Below are 12,243 nucleotides of genomic sequence, written 5' to 3'. Positions count from 1 at the left end.
CAGTGTTGTCTAAAGATGAAGTGAAAATTAATTCTCTTTGGTTTTGGACTTTCACACAATACATACTTTTGTCATGGTGGATACCACATCTTAAGGTCGATATACATTTTTTTTACTTTAGAATGAAATCATAGTTTTTTTCTCAGGTGTTGTGGACTTTCAGACCATACATTTTGGCACGTTGGTTACAACGTCACTGTCAAAATCTGAAGGTCGGTATCGATATTTTTTCTTTACACTTAATCATTTAAATGTACCTTGTTGTCGCAGCAGGCAGTGCGTCAGTCTCATAATCCGAAGGTCGTGAGTGCGATCCTCACACGGGGCAGCAAAGCTTTTAAAAAGACAGTGTTGTCTGAAGATGAAGTGAAATTAATTCTCTTTTGTTTTGGACTTTCAGACAATACATACTTTTGTCACGGTGGATACCACATCTTAAGGTCCATATCGATATTGATAACTTTAGAATTAAATAATAGTTGATTTTTCAGGTGTTGTGGACTTTCAGACCATACATTTTGGAATGGTGGTTATAACGTCACTGTCAAAAAGTGAATGTCGGTATCGATATTTTTTTCTTTAGATTTGTTGATGAAATGTGCCTCGTTAGCGCAGTAGGTAGCGCGTCAGTCTCATAATCTGAAGGTCGTGAGTTCGATCCTCACACGGGGCAGCAAAGCTCTTAAAAAGACAGTGTTATCTGAAGATGTAGTGAAAATTAATTCTCTTTTGTTTTGGACTTTCATACAATACATACTTTTGTCATGGTGGATACCACATCTTAAGGTCGATATACATTTTTTTTACTTTAGAATGAAATCATCGTTTTTTTCTCAGGTGTTGTGGACTTTCAGACCATACATTTTGGCACGGTGCTGACAATGTCACTGTCAAAAAGTGAAGGTCGGTATCGATAATTTTTTCTTTAGATTTGTTGATGAAATGTGCCTTGTTAGCGCAGTAGGTAGCGCGTCAGTCTCATAATCTGAAGGTTGTGAGTTTGATCCTCACACAGGGCAGCAAAACTTCTAAATAGACAGTGTTGTCTGAAGATGGAGTGAAAATTAATTGTCTTTGGTTTTGGACTTTCAGACAATACATACTTTTGTCACGGTGGAAACCACATCTTAAGGTCCATATCGATATTGATAACTTTAGAATTAAAATAATGTTGATTTTTCAGGGGTTGTGGAATTTCAGACAATACATTTTGGAATGGTGGTTATAACGTCACTGTCAAAATCTGAAGGTCGGTATCGATATTTTTTTCTTTAGATTTGTTGATGAAATGTGCCTCGTTAGCGCAGCAGGTAGCGCGTCAGTCTCATAATCTGAAGGTCGTGAGTTCGATCCTCACACGGGGCAGCAAAGCTTTTAAAAAGACAGTGTTGTCTGAAGATGAAGTGAAAATTAATTCTCTTTGGTTTTGGACTTTCATACAATACACACTTTTGTCACGGTGGATACCACATTTTAAGGTCGATATACATTTTATTACTTTAGAATGAAATCATAGTTTTTTTCTCAGGTGTTGTGGACTTTCAGACCATACATTTTGGCACGGTGCTGACTACGTCACTGTCAAAAAGTGAAGGTCGGTATCGATAATTTTTTCTTTAGATTTGTTGATGAAATGTGCCTCGTTAGCGCAGTAGGTAGCTTGTCAGTCTCATAATCTGAAGGTCGTGATTTCGATCCTCACACGGGGCAGCAAGTCTTTTAAAAAAAGACAGTGTTGTCTAAAGATGAAGTGAAAATTAATTCTCTTTGGTTTTGGACTTTCACACAATACATACTTTTGTCATGGTGGATACCACATCTTAAGGTCGATATACATTTTTTTTACTTTAGAATGAAATCATAGTTTTTTTCTCAGGTGTTGTGGACTTTCAGACCATACATTTTGGCACGTTGGTTACAACGTCACTGTCAAAATCTGAAGGTCGGTATCGATATTTTTTCTTTACACTTAATCATTTAAATGTACCTTGTTGTCGCAGCAGGCAGTGCGTCAGTCTCATAATCCGAAGGTCGTGAGTGCGATCCTCACACGGGGCAGGTAAGCTTTTAAAAAGACAGTGTTGTCTGAAGATGAAGTGAAAACTAATTGTCTTTTGTTTTGGACTTTCAGACAATACATACTTTTGTCACGGTGGAAACCACATCTTAAGGTCCATATCGATATTGATAACTTTAGAATTAAAATAATGTTGATTTTTCAGGGGTTGTGGAATTTCAGACAATACATTTTGGAATGGTGGTTATAACGTCACTGTCAAAAAGTGAATGTCGGTATCGATATTTTTTTCTTTAGATTTGTTGATGAAATGTGCCTCGTTAGCGCAGTAGGTAGCGCGTCAGTCTCATAATCTGAAGGTCGTGAGTTCGATCCTCACACGGGGCAGCAAAGCTTTTAAAAAGACAGTGTTATCTGAAGATGTAGTGAAAATTAATTCTCTTTTGTTTTGGACTTTCATACAATACATACTTTTGTCATGGTGGATACCACATCTTAAGGTCGATATACATTTTTTTTACTTTAGAATGAAATCATCGTTTTTTTCTCAGTTGTTGTGGACTTTCAGACCATACATTTTGGCACGGTGCTGACAATGTCACTGTCAAAAAGTGAAGGTCGGTATCGATAATTTTTTCTTTAGATTTGTTGATGAAATGTGCCTTGGTAGCGCAGTAGGTAGCGCGTCAGTCTCATAATCTGAAGGTTGTGAGTTTGATCCTCACACAGGGCAGCAAAACTTCTAAATAGACAGTGTTGTCTGAAGATGGAGTGAAAATTAATTGTCTTTGGTTTTGGACTTTCAGACAATACATACTTTTGTCACGGTGGAAACCACATCTTAAGGTCCATATCGATATTGATAACTTTAGAATTAAAATAATGTTGATTTTTCAGGGGTTGTGGAATTTCAGACAATACATTTTGGAATGGTGGTTATAACGTCACTGTCAAAATCTGAAGGTCGGTATCGATATTTTTTTCTTTAGATTTGTTGATGAAATGTGCCTCGTTAGCGCAGCAGGTAGCGCGTCAGTCTCATAATCTGAAGGTCGTGAGTTCGATCCTCACACGGGGCAGCAAAGCTTTTAAAAAGACAGTGTTGTCTGAAGATGAAGTGAAAATTAATTCTCTTTGGTTTTGGACTTTCATACAATACACACTTTTGTCACGGTGGATACCACATTTTAAGGTCGATATACATTTTTTTTACTTTAGAATGAAATCATAGTTTTTTTCTCAGGTGTTGTGGACTTTCAGACCATACATTTTGGCACGGTGCTGACTACGTCACTGTCAAAAAGTGAAGGTCGGTATCGATAATTTTTTCTTTAGATTTGTTGATGAAATGTGCCTCGTTAGCGCAGTAGGTAGCTTGTCAGTCTCATAATCTGAAGGTCGTGATTTCGATCCTCACACGGGGCAGCAAGTCTTTTAAAAAAAGACAGTGTTGTCTAAAGATGAAGTGAAAATTAATTCTCTTTGGTTTTGGACTTTCACACAATACATACTTTTGTCATGGTGGATACCACATCTTAAGGTCGATATACATTTTTTTTACTTTAGAATGAAATCATAGTTTTTTTCTCAGGTGTTGTGGACTTTCAGACCATACATTTTGGCACGTTGGTTACAACGTCACTGTCAAAATCTGAAGGTCGGTATCGATATTTTTTCTTTACACTTAATCATTTAAATGTACCTTGTTGTCGCAGCAGGCAGTGCGTCAGTCTCATAATCCGAAGGTCGTGAGTGCGATCCTCACACGGGGCAGGTAAGCTTTTAAAAAGACAGTGTTGTCTGAAGATGAAGTGAAAACTAATTGTCTTTTGTTTTGGACTTTCAGACAATACATACTTTTGTCACGGTGGAAACCACATCTTAAGGTCCATATCGATATTGATAACTTTAGAATTAAAATAATGTTGATTTTTCAGGGGTTGTGGAATTTCAGACAATACATTTTGGAATGGTGGTTATAACGTCACTGTCAAAAAGTGAATGTCGGTATCGATATTTTTTTCTTTAGATTTGTTGATGAAATGTGCCTCGTTAGCGCAGTAGGTAGCGCGTCAGTCTCATAATCTGAAGGTCGTGAGTTCGATCCTCACACGGGGCAGCAAAGCTTTTAAAAAGACAGTGTTATCTGAAGATGTAGTGAAAATTAATTCTCTTTTGTTTTGGACTTTCATACAATACATACTTTTGTCATGGTGGATACCACATCTTAAGGTCGATATACATTTTTTTTACTTTAGAATGAAATCATCGTTTTTTTCTCAGGTGTTGTGGACTTTCAGACCATACATTTTGGCACGGTGCTGACAATGTCACTGTCAAAAAGTGAAGGTCGGTATCGATAATTTTTTCTTTAGATTTGTTGATGAAATGTGCCTTGTTAGCGCAGTAGGTAGCGCGTCAGTCTCATAATCTGAAGGTTGTGAGTTCGATCCTCACACAGGGCAGCAAAACTTCTAAATAGACAGTGTTGTCTGAAGATGGAGTGAAAATTAATTGTCTTTGGTTTGGACTTTCAGACAATACATACTTTTGTCACGGTGGAAACCACATCTTAAGGTCCATATCGATATTGATAACTTTAGAATTAAAATAATGTTGATTTTTCAGGGGTTGTGGAATTTCAGACAATACATTTTGGAATGGTGGTTATAACGTCACTGTCAAAATCTGAAGGTCGGTATCGATATTTTTTTCTTTAGATTTGTTGATGAAATGTGCCTCGTTAGCGCAGCAGGTAGCGCGTCAGTCTCATAATCTGAAGGTCGTGAGTTCGATCCTCACACGGGGCAGCAAAGCTTTTAAAAAGACAGTGTTGTCTGAAGATGAAGTGAAAATTAATTCTCACTGGTTTTGGACTTTCAGACAATACATTATTTTGTCATGGTGGATACCACATCTTAAGGTCGATATCTATATTTTTTACTTTAGAATGAAATCATTGTTTTTTTCTTAGGCGTTCTGGACTTTCAGACCATACATTTTGGCACGTTGGTTACAACGTCACTGTCAAAATCTGAAGGTCGGTATCGATATTTTTTCTTTACACTTAATCATTTAAATGTACCTTGTTGTCGTAGCAGGCAGTGCGTCAGTCTCATAATCCGAAGGTCGTGAGTGCGATCCTCACACGGGGCAGCAAAGCTTTTAAAAAGACAGTGTTGTCTGAAGATGAAGTGAAATTAATTCTCTTTGGTTTTGGACTTTCAAACAATACATACTTTTGTCACGGTGGATACCACATCTTAAGGTCGATATACATTTTTTTTACTTTAGAATGAAATCATAGTTTTTTTCTCAGGTGTTGTGGACTTTCAGACCATACATTTTGGCACAGTGCTTACAACGTCACTGTCAAAAAGTGAAGGTCGGTATCGATAATTTTTTCTTTAGATTTGTTGATGAAATGTGCCTCGTTAGCGCAGTAGGTAGCGCGTCAGTCTCATAATCTGAAGGTCGTGAGTTCGATCCTCACACGGGGCAGCAAAGCTTTTAAAAAGACAGTGTTGTCTGAAGATGTAGTGAAAATTAATTCTCTTTTGTTTTGGACTTTCATACAATACATACTTTTGTCATGGTGGATACCACATCTTAAGGTCGATATACATTTTTTTTACTTTAGAATGAAATCATCGTTTTTTTCTCAGGTGTTGTGGACTTTCAGACCATACATTTTGGCACGTGTCTGACAATGTCACTGTCAAAAAGTGAAGGTCGGTATCGATAATTTTTTCTTTAGATTTGTTGATGAAATGTGCCTTGTTAGCGCAATAGGTAGCGCGTCAGTCTCATAATCTGAAGGTTGTGAGTTTGATCCTCACACAGGGCAGCAAAACTTCTAAATAGACAGTGTTGTCTGAAGATGGAGTGAAAATTAATTGTCTTTGGTTTTGGACTTTCAGACAATACATACTTTTGTCACGGTGGAAACCACATCTTAAGGTCCATATCGATATTGATAACTTTAGAATTAAAATAATGTTGATTTTTCAGGGGTTGTGGAATTTCAGACAATACATTTTGGAATGGTGGTTATAACGTCACTGTCAAAATCTGAAGGTCGGTATCGATATTTTTTCTTTAGATTTGTTGATGAAATGTGCCTCGTTAGCGCAGTAGGTAGCGCGTCAGTCTCATAATCTGAAGGTCGTGAGTTCGATCCTCACACGGGGCAGCAAAGCTTTTAAAAAGACAGTGTTCTCTGAAGATGAAGTGAAAATTAATTCTCTTTGGTTTTGGACTTTCATACAATACATACTTTTGTCATGGTGGATACCACATCTTAAGGTCGATATCTATATTTTTTACTTTAGAATGAAATCATTGTTTTTTTCTTAGGCGTTCTGGACTTTCAGACCATACATTTTGGCACGTTGGTTACAACGTCACTGTCAAAATCTGAAGGTCGGTATCGATATTTTTTCTTTACACTTAATCATTAAAATGTACCTTGTTGTCGCAGCAGGCAGTGCGTCAGTCTCATAATCCGAAGGTCGTGAGTGCGATCCTCACACGGGGCAGCAAAGCTTTTAAAAAGACAGTGTTGTCTGAAGATGAAGTGAAATTAATTCTCTTTGGTTTTGGACTTTCAGACAATACATACTTTTGTCACGGTGGATACCACATCTTAAGGTCGATATACATTTTTTTTACTTTAGAATGAAATCATAGTTTTTTTCTCAGGTGTTCTGGACTTTCAGACCATACATTTTGGCACGTTGGTTACAACGTCACTGTCAAAATCTGAAGGTCGGTATCGATATTTTTTCTTTAGATTTGTTGATGACATGTACCTCGTTAGCGCAGTAGGTAGCGCATCAGTCTGATAATCTGAAGGTCGTGAGTTTGATCCTAACATGGGGCAGCAAGTCTTTTAAAAAAAGACAGTGTTGTCTGAAGATCAAGTGAAAATTAATTCTCTTTAGTTTTGGACTTTCAGACAATACATACTTTTGTCACGGTGGATACCACATCTTAAGGTCGATATACATTTTTTTAACTTTAGAATGAAATCATAGTTTTTTTCTCAGGTTTTCTGGACTTTCAGACCATACATTTTGGCACGGTGCTTACAACTTCACAGTCAAAATCTGAAGTTTGGTATCGATATTTTTTCTTTACACTTGATGATTCATTGTGCCTCGTTGGCGCAGTAGGTAGTGCGCCAGTCTCATAATCTGAAGGTTGTGAGTTCGATCCTCACACGGGGCAGCAAAGCTTTTAAAAAGACAGTGTTATCTGAAGATGTAGTGAAAATTAATTCTCTTTTGTTTTGGACTTTCATACAATACATACTTTTGTCATGGTGGATACCACATCTTAAGGTCGATATACATTTTTTTTACTTTAGAATGAAATCATCGTTTTTTTCTCAGGTGTTGTGGACTTTCAGACCATACATTTTGGCACGGTGCTGACAACGTCACTGTCAAAAAGTGAAGGTCGGTATCGATAATTTTTTCTTTAGATTTGTTGATGAAATGTGACTTGTTAGCGCAGTAGGTAGCGCGTCAGTCTCATAATCTGAAGGTCGTGAGTTTGATCCTCTCATTGGGCAGCAAAACTTCTAAATAGACAGTGTTGTCTGAAGATGGAGTGAAAATTAATTGTCGTTGGTTTTGGACTTTCAGACAATACATACTTTTGTCACGGTGGAAACCACATCTTAAGGTCCATATCGATATTGATAACTTTAGATTTAAAATAATGTTGATTTTTCAGGGGTTGTGGAATTTCAGACAATACATTTTGGAATGGTGGTTATAACGTCACTGTCAAAATCTGAAGGTCGGTATCGATATTTTTTTCTTTAGATTTGTTGATGAAATGTGCCTAGTTAGCGCAGCAGGTAGCGCGTCAGTCTCATAATCTGAAGGTCATGAGTTCGATCCTCACACGGGACAGCAAAGCTTTTAAAAAGACAGTGTTGTCTGAAGATGAAGTGAAAATTAATTCTCTTTGGTTTTGGACTTTCATACAATACATACTTTTGTCATGGTGGATACCACATCTTAAGGTCGATATACATTTTTTTTACTTTAGAATGAAATCATAGTTTTTTTCTCAGGTGTTGTGGACTTTCAGACCATACATTTTGGCACGGTGCTTACAACGTCACTGTCAAAAAGTGAAGGTCGGTATCGATAATTTTTTCTTTAGATTTGTTGATGAAATGTGCCTTGTTAGCGCAGTAGGTAGCGGGTCAGTCTCATAATCTGAAGGTTGTGAGTTTGATCCTCTCACGGGGCAGCAAAGCTTCTAAATAGACAGTGTTGTCTGAAGATGGAGTGAAAATTAATTGTCTTTGGTTTTGGACTTTCAGACAATACATACTTTTGTCACGGTGGAAACCACATCTTAAGGTCCATATCGATATTGATAACTTTAGATTTAAAATAATGTTGATTTTTCAGGGGTTGTGGAATTTCAGACAATACATTTTGGAATGGTGGTTATAACGTCACTGTCAAAATCTGAAGGTCGGTATCGATATTTTTTTCTTTAGATTTGTTGATGAAATGTACCTCGTTAGCGCAGCAGGTAGCGCGTCAGTCTCATAATCTGAAGGTCGTTAGTTCGATCCTCAAACGGGGCAGCAAAGCTTTTAAAAAGAGTGTTCTCTGAAGATGAAGTGAAAATTAATTCTCACTGGTTTTGGACTTTCAGACAATACATTATTTTGTCATGGTGGATACCACATCTTAAGGTCGATATCTATATTTTTTACTTTAGAATGAAATCATTGTTTTTTTCTTAGGCGTTCTGGACTTTCAGACCATACATTTTGGCACGTTGGTTACAACGTCACTGTCAAAATCTGAAGGTCGGTATCGATATTTTTTCTTTACACTTAATCATTTAAATGTACCTTGTTGTCGTAGCAGGCAGTGCGTCAGTCTCATAATCCGAAGGTCGTGAGTGCGATCCTCACACGGGGCAGCAAAGCTTTTAAAAAGACAGTGTTGTCTGAAGATGAAGTGAAATTAATTCTCTTTGGTTTTGGACTTTCAGACAATACATACTTTTGTCACGGTGGATACCACATCTTAAGGTCGATATACATTTTTTTTACTTTAGAATGAAATCATAGTTTTTTTCTCAGGTGTTGTGGACTTTCAGACCATACATTTTGGAATGGTGGTTATAACGTCACTGTCAAAAAGTGAAGGTCGGTATCGATAATTTTTTCTTTAGATTTGTTGATGAAATGTGCCTCGTTAGCGCAGTAGGTAGCGCGTCAGTCTCATAACGTGAAGGTCGTGAGTTCGATCCTCACACGGGGCAGGAAAGCATTTAAAAAGACAGTGTTGTCTGAAGATGAAGTGAAAACTAATTGTCTTTTGTTTTGGACTTTCAGACAATACATACTTTTGTCACGGTGGAAACCACATCTTAAGGTCCATATCGATATTGATAACTTTAGAATTAAAATAATTTTGATTTTTCAGGGGTTGTGGAATTTCAGACAATACATTTTGGAATGGTGGTTATAACGTCACTGTCAAAAAGTGAAGGTCGTTATCGATATTTTTTTCTATAAATTTGTTGATGAAATGTGCCTCGTTAGCGCAGTAGGTAGCGCGTCAGTCTCATAATCTGAAGGTCGTGAGTTCGATCCTCACACGGGGCAGCAAAGCTTTAAAAAAAGACAGTGTTGTCTAAAGATGAAGTGAAAAGTAATTCTCTTTGGTTTTGGACTTTCACACAATACATACTTTTGTCATGGTGGATACCACATCTTAAGGTCGATATACATTTTTTTTACTTTAGAATGAAATCATCGTTTTTTTCTCAGGTGTTGTGGACTTTCAGACCATACATTTTGGCACGGTGCTGACTACGTCACTGTCAAAAAGTGAAGGTCGGTATCGATAATTTTTTCTTTAGATTTGTTGATGAAATGTGCCTCGTTAGCGCAGTAGGTAGCTTGTCAGTCTCATAATCTGAAGGTCGGGATTTCGATCCTCACACGTGGCAGCAAGTCTTTTAAAAAAAGACAGTGTTGTCTAAAGATGAAGTGAAAAGTAATTCTCTTTGGTTTTGGACTTTCACACAATACATACTTTTGTCACGGTGGATACCACATCTTAAGGTAGATATACATTTTTTTTACTTTAGAATGAAATCATTGTTTTTTTTCTCAGGTGTTGTGGACTTTCAGACCATACATTTTGGCACGGTGCTTACAACGTCACTGTCAAAAAGTGAAGGTCGGTATCGATAATTTTTTCTTTAGATTTGTTGATGAAATGTGCCTCGTTAGCGCAGTAGGTAGCGCGTCAGTCTCATAATGTGAAGGTCGTGAGTTCGATCCTCACACGGGGCAGGAAAGCTTTTAAAAAGACAGTGATGTCTGAAGATGAAGTGAAAACTAATTGTCTTTTGTTTTGGACTTTCAGACAATACATACTTTTGTCACGGTGGAAACCACATCTTAAGGTCCATATCGATATTGATAACTTTAGAATTAAAATAATGTTGATTTTTCAGGGGTTGTGGAATTTCAGACAATACATTTTGGAATGGTGTTTATAACGTCACTGTCAAAATCTGAAGGTCGGTATCGATATTTTTTTCTTTAGATTTGTTGATGAAATGTGCCTCGTTAGCGCAGTAGGTAGCGCGTCAGTCTCATAATGTGAAGGTCGTGAGTTCGATCCTCACACGGGGCAGGAAAGCTTTTAAAAAGACAGTGATGTCTGAAGATGAAGTGAAAATTAATTGTCTTTGGTTTTGGACTTTCAGACAATACATACTTTTGTCACGGTGGAAACCACATCTTAAGGTCCATATCGATATTGATAACTTTAGAATTAAAATAATGTTAATTTTTCAGGGGTTGTGGAATTTCAGACAATACATTTTGGAATGGTGGTTATAACGTCACTGTCAAAAAGTGAAGGTGGGTATCGATCATTTTTTCTTTAGATTTGTTGATGAAATTTGCCTCGTTAGCGCAGTAGGTAGTGTGTCAGTCTCATAATCTGAAGGTAGTGAGTTCGATCCTCACACGGGGCAGCAAAGCTTTTAAAAAGATTGTTCTCTGAAGATGAAGTGAAAATTAATTCTCACTTGTTTTGGACTTTCAGACAATACATACTTTTGTCACGGTGGAAACCACATCTTAAGGTCCATATCGATATTGATAACTTAAGAATTAAAATAATGTTGATTTTTCAGGGGTTGTGGACTTTCAGACCATACATTTTGGCACGGTGCTTACAACGTCAATGTCAAAAAGTGAAGGTCGGTATCGATAATTTTTTCTTTAGATTTGTTGATGAAATGTACCTCGTTAGCGCAGTAGGTAGCGTGTCAGTCTCATAATCTGAAGGTCGTGAGTTCGATCCTCACACGGGGCAGCAAAGCTTTTAAAAAGACAGTGTTGTCTGAAGATGAAGTGAAAATTAATTGTCTTTGGTTTTGGACTTTCAGACAATACATACTTTTGTCACGGTGGAAACCACATCTTAAGGTCCATATCGATATTGATAACTTTAGAATTAAAATAATGTTAATTTTTCAGGGGTTGTGGAATTTCAGACAATACATTTTGGAATGGTGGTTACAACGTCACTGTCAAAAAGTGAAGGTCGGTATCGATCATTTTTTCTTTAGATTTGTTGATGAAATTTGCCTCGTTAGCGCAGTAGGTAGTGTGTCAGTCTCATAATCTGAAGGTCGTGAGTTCGATCCTCACACGGGGCAGCAAAGCTTTTAAAAAGATTGTTCTCTGAAGATGAAGTGAAAATTAATTCTCACTTGTTTTGGACTTTCAGACAATACATACTTTTGTCACGGTGGAAACCACATCTTAAGGTCCATATCGATATTGATATCTTAAGAATTAAAATAATGTTGATTTTTCAGGGGTTGTGGAATTTCAGACAATACATTTTAGAATGGTGGTTATAACGTCACTGTCAAAAAGTGAAGGTCGGTATCGATATTTTTTTCTTTAGACTTGTTGATGAAAAGTGCCTCGTTAGCGCAGTATGTAGCGCGTCAGTCTCATAATCTGAAGGTTGTGAGTTCGATCCTCACACGGGGCAGCAAAGCTTTTAAAAAGAGTGTTCTCTGAAGATGAAGTGAAAATTAATTCTCACTGGTTTTGGACTTTCAGACAATACATTCTTTTGTCATGGTGGATACCACATCTTAAGGTCGATATCTATATTTTTTACTTTAGAATGAAATCATTGTTTTTT

The 12,243-nt window shown here is 37.1% G+C and overlaps 25 non-coding genes across 25 annotated transcripts; all 25 read left to right on the top strand.

Annotated features, from left to right (window-relative positions):
* Positions 1 to 600: 600 nt before the first annotated feature.
* trnam-cau (transfer RNA methionine (anticodon CAU)) lies at positions 601 to 673 on the top strand. The gene has a single exon. It is a non-coding gene; the product is annotated as a tRNA-Met (tRNA).
* Positions 674 to 946: 273 nt separating this feature from the next.
* trnam-cau (transfer RNA methionine (anticodon CAU)) lies at positions 947 to 1,019 on the top strand. Its single transcript has one exon. It is a non-coding gene; the product is annotated as a tRNA-Met (tRNA).
* A 273-nt stretch (positions 1,020 to 1,292) lies between these two features.
* Positions 1,293 to 1,365, top strand: trnam-cau (transfer RNA methionine (anticodon CAU)). Its single transcript has one exon. It is a non-coding gene; the product is annotated as a tRNA-Met (tRNA).
* A 966-nt stretch (positions 1,366 to 2,331) lies between these two features.
* On the top strand, positions 2,332 to 2,404 carry trnam-cau (transfer RNA methionine (anticodon CAU)). The gene has a single exon. It is a non-coding gene; the product is annotated as a tRNA-Met (tRNA).
* A 273-nt stretch (positions 2,405 to 2,677) lies between these two features.
* trnam-cau (transfer RNA methionine (anticodon CAU)) lies at positions 2,678 to 2,750 on the top strand. The gene has a single exon. It is a non-coding gene; the product is annotated as a tRNA-Met (tRNA).
* Positions 2,751 to 3,023: 273 nt separating this feature from the next.
* Positions 3,024 to 3,096, top strand: trnam-cau (transfer RNA methionine (anticodon CAU)). The gene has a single exon. It is a non-coding gene; the product is annotated as a tRNA-Met (tRNA).
* Positions 3,097 to 4,063: 967 nt separating this feature from the next.
* trnam-cau (transfer RNA methionine (anticodon CAU)) lies at positions 4,064 to 4,136 on the top strand. Its single transcript has one exon. It is a non-coding gene; the product is annotated as a tRNA-Met (tRNA).
* A 273-nt stretch (positions 4,137 to 4,409) lies between these two features.
* On the top strand, positions 4,410 to 4,482 carry trnam-cau (transfer RNA methionine (anticodon CAU)). Its single transcript has one exon. It is a non-coding gene; the product is annotated as a tRNA-Met (tRNA).
* A 272-nt stretch (positions 4,483 to 4,754) lies between these two features.
* On the top strand, positions 4,755 to 4,827 carry trnam-cau (transfer RNA methionine (anticodon CAU)). The gene has a single exon. It is a non-coding gene; the product is annotated as a tRNA-Met (tRNA).
* Positions 4,828 to 5,445: 618 nt separating this feature from the next.
* trnam-cau (transfer RNA methionine (anticodon CAU)) lies at positions 5,446 to 5,518 on the top strand. Its single transcript has one exon. It is a non-coding gene; the product is annotated as a tRNA-Met (tRNA).
* Positions 5,519 to 5,791: 273 nt separating this feature from the next.
* On the top strand, positions 5,792 to 5,864 carry trnam-cau (transfer RNA methionine (anticodon CAU)). Its single transcript has one exon. It is a non-coding gene; the product is annotated as a tRNA-Met (tRNA).
* A 272-nt stretch (positions 5,865 to 6,136) lies between these two features.
* Positions 6,137 to 6,209, top strand: trnam-cau (transfer RNA methionine (anticodon CAU)). Its single transcript has one exon. It is a non-coding gene; the product is annotated as a tRNA-Met (tRNA).
* Positions 6,210 to 6,826: 617 nt separating this feature from the next.
* Positions 6,827 to 6,899, top strand: trnai-gau (transfer RNA isoleucine (anticodon GAU)). The gene has a single exon. It is a non-coding gene; the product is annotated as a tRNA-Ile (tRNA).
* A 274-nt stretch (positions 6,900 to 7,173) lies between these two features.
* trnam-cau (transfer RNA methionine (anticodon CAU)) lies at positions 7,174 to 7,246 on the top strand. The gene has a single exon. It is a non-coding gene; the product is annotated as a tRNA-Met (tRNA).
* A 619-nt stretch (positions 7,247 to 7,865) lies between these two features.
* trnam-cau (transfer RNA methionine (anticodon CAU)) lies at positions 7,866 to 7,938 on the top strand. Its single transcript has one exon. It is a non-coding gene; the product is annotated as a tRNA-Met (tRNA).
* Positions 7,939 to 8,211: 273 nt separating this feature from the next.
* On the top strand, positions 8,212 to 8,284 carry trnam-cau (transfer RNA methionine (anticodon CAU)). The gene has a single exon. It is a non-coding gene; the product is annotated as a tRNA-Met (tRNA).
* A 273-nt stretch (positions 8,285 to 8,557) lies between these two features.
* trnam-cau (transfer RNA methionine (anticodon CAU)) lies at positions 8,558 to 8,630 on the top strand. The gene has a single exon. It is a non-coding gene; the product is annotated as a tRNA-Met (tRNA).
* A 616-nt stretch (positions 8,631 to 9,246) lies between these two features.
* Positions 9,247 to 9,319, top strand: trnam-cau (transfer RNA methionine (anticodon CAU)). Its single transcript has one exon. It is a non-coding gene; the product is annotated as a tRNA-Met (tRNA).
* A 273-nt stretch (positions 9,320 to 9,592) lies between these two features.
* Positions 9,593 to 9,665, top strand: trnam-cau (transfer RNA methionine (anticodon CAU)). Its single transcript has one exon. It is a non-coding gene; the product is annotated as a tRNA-Met (tRNA).
* A 623-nt stretch (positions 9,666 to 10,288) lies between these two features.
* trnam-cau (transfer RNA methionine (anticodon CAU)) lies at positions 10,289 to 10,361 on the top strand. Its single transcript has one exon. It is a non-coding gene; the product is annotated as a tRNA-Met (tRNA).
* A 273-nt stretch (positions 10,362 to 10,634) lies between these two features.
* Positions 10,635 to 10,707, top strand: trnam-cau (transfer RNA methionine (anticodon CAU)). The gene has a single exon. It is a non-coding gene; the product is annotated as a tRNA-Met (tRNA).
* A 273-nt stretch (positions 10,708 to 10,980) lies between these two features.
* trnam-cau (transfer RNA methionine (anticodon CAU)) lies at positions 10,981 to 11,053 on the top strand. The gene has a single exon. It is a non-coding gene; the product is annotated as a tRNA-Met (tRNA).
* Positions 11,054 to 11,324: 271 nt separating this feature from the next.
* trnam-cau (transfer RNA methionine (anticodon CAU)) lies at positions 11,325 to 11,397 on the top strand. Its single transcript has one exon. It is a non-coding gene; the product is annotated as a tRNA-Met (tRNA).
* A 273-nt stretch (positions 11,398 to 11,670) lies between these two features.
* Positions 11,671 to 11,743, top strand: trnam-cau (transfer RNA methionine (anticodon CAU)). The gene has a single exon. It is a non-coding gene; the product is annotated as a tRNA-Met (tRNA).
* A 271-nt stretch (positions 11,744 to 12,014) lies between these two features.
* trnam-cau (transfer RNA methionine (anticodon CAU)) lies at positions 12,015 to 12,087 on the top strand. The gene has a single exon. It is a non-coding gene; the product is annotated as a tRNA-Met (tRNA).
* Positions 12,088 to 12,243: the final 156 nt, after the last annotated feature.

This window comes from Salmo trutta, unplaced genomic scaffold, assembly GCF_901001165.1.
Source record: "Salmo trutta unplaced genomic scaffold, fSalTru1.1, whole genome shotgun sequence".
In the NCBI taxonomy this organism is placed as follows: Eukaryota; Metazoa; Chordata; class Actinopteri; order Salmoniformes; family Salmonidae; genus Salmo; species Salmo trutta.
This window is presented reverse-complemented; position numbering and strand designations above follow the sequence as displayed.